The sequence below is a fragment of the Labrus bergylta genome, chromosome 1 (assembly GCF_963930695.1).
Source record: "Labrus bergylta chromosome 1, fLabBer1.1, whole genome shotgun sequence".
Taxonomy (NCBI): domain Eukaryota; kingdom Metazoa; phylum Chordata; class Actinopteri; order Labriformes; family Labridae; genus Labrus; species Labrus bergylta.
In genome coordinates, this window is record NC_089195.1 from 37,638,521 (window position 1) to 37,643,520 (window position 5,000).

General features: G+C 42.8%; 1 protein-coding gene across 1 annotated transcript in view; it reads right to left on the reverse strand.

Moving 5' to 3' along the window:
• LOC110002139 (heterogeneous nuclear ribonucleoprotein L-like) overlaps positions 1–5,000 on the reverse strand; it is a 28,957-nt gene that overhangs the window by 3,952 nt on the left and 20,005 nt on the right. The window lies entirely within an intron of this gene.

Below are 5,000 nucleotides of genomic sequence, written 5' to 3' on the forward strand. Positions count from 1 at the left end.
CTCCAGCTGCCTACTACTCCTCTCTAATCGAGGAAAACAAAAGCAATCCTAGATACCTTTTCAGCACTGTAGCCAGGCTGACAGAGAGTCATGGCTCCATTGAGCCTTGTATTCCTTTAGCCCTCAGCAGTAATGATTTCCTGAGTTTTTTCAATAACAAAATTCTAGACATCAGAGACAAAATTAGTAACCTCCTGCCCTTACCTGGTGCGGATACATCTGATACGGCAGAGACAGTTCCAGGACCAGATATTAGTCTCGACTGTTTTTCTCCAATCGACCTTTCAGAGCTAAATTCAATTATTTCTGCGTCGAAACCGTCAACCTGTCTTTTAGACCCAATCCCAACCAAGCTGTTCAAGGAAGTCTTTCCCTTAGTTTGCAACTCTATATTAGTTATGATCAATTTGTCTTTACTGGCAGGCTATGTACCACAGGCATTTAAAGTAGCGGTAATCAATCTCTACTTAAAAAGCCTACTCTAGATTCAGGAACTCTAGCTAACTACAGGCCTACATCCAACCTTCCTTTTATCTCAAAGATCCTGGAGAAGGTGGTAGCTAAACAGCTGTGTGACTTTCTCCATGACAGCAGTTTATTTGAGGAGTTTCAGTCAGGATTTAGAGTCCACCATAGCACTGAGACTGCACTAGTTAAAGTTACAAACGATCTACTTCTAGCTTCAGACAGGGGACTTCTCTCTGTGCTCGTCTTGTTAGATCTTAGTGCTGCTTTTGACACCATTGACCATCGGATCCTATTATACAGACTAGAACATTTACTTGGAATTACAGGGACTGCTTTAAGTTAGTTTGAATCCTACTTATCAGACCGATCTCAGTTTGTACATGTTAATGATGAGTCCTCTATGCACACTAAAGTTTGCCATGGAGTCCCACAAGGTTCAGTGCTTGGACCAATTCTCTTTACATTATATATGCTTCCTCTGGGAAATATTATGAGGAAACACTCCATACAGTTTCATTGTTATGCAGATGATATTCAGCTTTATGTATCAATGAAGCCCGATGGCACCAGTCAGTTATGTCAGCTAGAAATGTGCCTTAAGGACGTTAGGACCTGGATGACCAGACATTTTTTGCTACTTAACTCAGACAAGACTGAAGTTATTGTGCTAGGCCCTAAGAACCTCAGAGAGACTTTTTCTAGTGATTTGACTGTCCTTAATGACATCAGCCTGGCATCTAGCACCACTGTTAGAAATCTAGGAGTTGTATTTGATCAAGATATGTCCTTTAGCTCTCACATCAGGCAAATTTCAAGAACAGCCTATTTTCATCTCTGTAATATATCTAAGATCAGGAATATCCTGATGCAGAAAAACTAGTTCATGCATTTGTTACCTCCAGATTGGATTATTCTAACTCTCTTTTGTCAGGGTGCTCTGTTAAGTTACTAAAGACTCTTCAACTGGTCCAGAACGCTGCAGCTTGTGTACTGACTATAAGATTTATCAAAAAGGAAAGTTTTAAGTCTATTCTTAAAAATACAGACTGTGTCTGCCTCCCGGACCCCGGCTGGAAGACGGTTCCAGAGGAGAGGAGCCCGATAACTGAAGGCTCTACCTCCCATAGTACATTTAGAGACTGTAGGTACCACTAGCAGGCCTGCACTCTGGGACCGCAACGCTCTCGAGGGGCAGTACGGCACTAGTAGCTCCTTAAGATAAGATGGTGCCTGGCCATTTAGAGCTTTGTAAGTGAGAAGAAAGATCTTGAATTCTATTCTAGACTGTATAGGGAGCCAGTGCAGAGAAGCCAACACAGGAGTAATGTGGTCCCTTTTCCTAGTTCTAGTTAGAGCTGGTGCTGGTGTAGACCAGCTCTTCGTTATGCTGCTATAGACTTAGACTACCGGGGGAACTGGCACCTTGAGCTCCTCTCTCTCTCTCTCTCTCTCTTTGGCCCTTGACCATGCTTTTAATCTTTATTAGGGGTAATATTAGTCAAACGTTTAATACAAAGATGCCTGTTACGTCGCAGTGGGAGTTATGATGATTGTTTTTTCTGTTACATGAAGATACAGCCTCTCTACTCATGTCTTTGCTTTCTATTTCTTGGACATATCGCCCTTTATTGTTCTAAAGGGGTTGAGTAATGGGAAAACCTGCACTGTTCTCTGGGGGAATTTTTCCATAGTGACTGTTGTATCGCAACGTTTATGCTCACAGGTGACTAGTTTCGTTTTAAGCCTTACAATATGGAAGGCGCTTAAACTTCTCTCTGTTATTGTCTGACTGTCTGTGCTATCAGGGTTACATTTTGTCCTGCGGGAGTGGTGAAGTTATGATCAGTAATGATCAGTAAGTATAAACTGGAAACTGTATAGGGGTTTTAAATGTGTTAATGATTTTTTTTTTATTATTATTATTATTATTATTATCATTATTATTATTATTATTATTTTTTTTTTTTTTGTCGTCGTCGTCCCCCCCAAGAAAAAAGGCATCGTCACTGCATATCTCCACTTAACAAAGGGTGAGTAATGCTTAATACAATTACACCCCAAAACCAGGGCTGCAGGTTTGTGTCATGGAATGTTAGGGGAGTCAATGGAACAATTAAGAGGGGCAAAGTGATTGCATATTTGAGACAACTCAGAGGGGATATTTATTTCCGTCAGGAAACTCACCTCAAGACCTCTGAGATGTCATGTATTAAAAGACCCTGGATGAGTCATGTATTTCATTCTAGGTTTTCTGCGAGGGCGAGAGGGGCAGCCATTATTATCAGTAAAAATATTTCATTTGAACCAACGAAATCTATTGAAGACCCTAATGGGCGTTTTGTGGCTGTGTCAGGCAGGCTGTTTGACATCCCAGTTATTTTAGTGAGTGCCTACGCCCCTGTATGGGATGATGACAAATTTATCACCCATCTTTTCTCCTCCCTTCCTGATATAGACAGTCACTATCCGATTATAGGTGGTGATTTCAACCTTACTCAGGATCCTGTTCTAGATAGGTCCACCTCTAGACCCCCCACGTTGTCCAACTCTGCCGCCACATTGAAATCTTTTATGTGCCAGCTTGGCCTCAGTGATCCTTGGCGGTCTCTTAACCCATCCACCAAAGCTTTTTTGTTTTTCTCCCACGTTCATCGTTCATATTCCAGAATTGATTTTTTTTCCGTTGATAATAGGCTGTTGCATTGGGTCAACTCAAGTGAGTATCACAGTATAGTGAACGCAGACCATGCTCCTACATCGGTTGTCATAAATTTCCCAAACCACAGCTCCCCACATACACAATGGAAACTTTCCCACCTTTTATTGAGTAATCCACGTTTTAAAAAATTCTTCCAGGAGGAGATAGCCAACTTCTTTCAAACAAATGATACCCCAGACATCACGAGAGGCACTCTATGGGAGGCGTGTAAAGCATATCTGAGGGGGCATGCGATTTTGTTTGCCTCCCGTAAGAAAAAGGTGGACACGGAAAGGATGGTCTGGCTCTCGTATCAACTATTGAAAATTGACACACAATATGTCGCCGCCCCCACTCCCTTTCTTTATGACCAACGTCTTAAATTTCAGGCCGAGTTTGACCTTCTGTCAACATCTAAGGTTGAAACCAAATTGTTAAAAACAAGGCAAAGTTATTTTGAAATGGGAGATAAGACGGGCAAACTTCTCGCCCATCAGCAGTTCTCTCGAGACTGATCCCCAGGATAAAATTGCCATCGGGAGCAGTGGCCACCGACCCCAAATTGGTAAACGATGCGTTTTTAAATTTCTATTCTGACTTGTACATTTCAGAGTACTCGCCTGAAATTTGGAAGAACCACAGCCCCCTGGAGATGCTTACGTATCCCAAAGTCGATAGTAATCTGGCTGATAAACTAGGTGCACCGATCTCACTGGCGGAAGTGCGGTTGGACAGCTACAAAATGGCAAATCCCCTGGCCCAGACGGGTTTGTCGTTGAATTTTACAAAGCATATTCAAACCATATAACCCCACATTTGGTTAATGTCTACAATTAATCATTTACTAGTGGCAGACTGCCCCCAACCCTATCTGAAGCTAACATTTCTCTTTTATTAAAAAAAGACAAGGATCCCCTCGAATGCAGCAACTATAGGCCCATCTCACTTTTAAATGTGGACCAAAAGATTCTCGCCAAGGTCCTAGCCACTCGTCTGCGGCAAGCCCTACCTGCCCTGATTGCCACACAAATGGTGTGAGGTCGCCCTCCTTTGCCCTTCACCAGGGCACTAGACAGGGATGCCCCCTCTCTCCCCTCCTATTTGCTCTCGCTATTGAGCCGTTGGCCATCTGGCTTCGGGGGGAGGGGAGAGTCGAGGGCATCACCAGGAACAATGTCACCCACAAGTTGTCCCTGTACGCGGATGATCTACTATTATTTGTGTCAAACCCGGCCGCGTCCATCCCTGTTATTACAGACATTTTAACCCAGTTCAGCAGATATTCTGGTTACAAATTAAATTTTAATAAAAGTGAACTTCTCCCTATCAACCTCCTGGCTAGGAGGTTGCCATCGTCCTCTTTCCCATTTAGAGTCGTTTCAGAGGGGTTTTGATATTTAGGCGTATTCGTCACTGCTTCTTTTGAGGACCTTTTCAACAAAAAATTTCGGCCTCTTATTGATAAGTGTAAGCTTGATATGACTCGCTGGTCCTCTCTCCCTCTCTCCTTAACTAGCAGAGTTAACCTGGTAAAGATGGTGATTCTACCTAAATTCCTCTATTTGTTCCAGCATATTCCAATTTTTATGAGAAGGTCCTTCTTTCAGCACCTAGACCAGACAGTATCGTCGTTTCTGTGGTTGAATAAGCCACCCTGTATTAAAATAGCTGTTTTACAACTCCCCAAAAAGCTGGGCGGTCTCGCACTACCCAACCTTATCCAATATTATTGGGCATGCAACATTAACAAACTTAGTCATTGGCTTGACAGGGGAGCTGACAAAGGTCCCTCATGGGCTCTGATAGAACTACAGTCCTCAAAGTTTTCTTTACA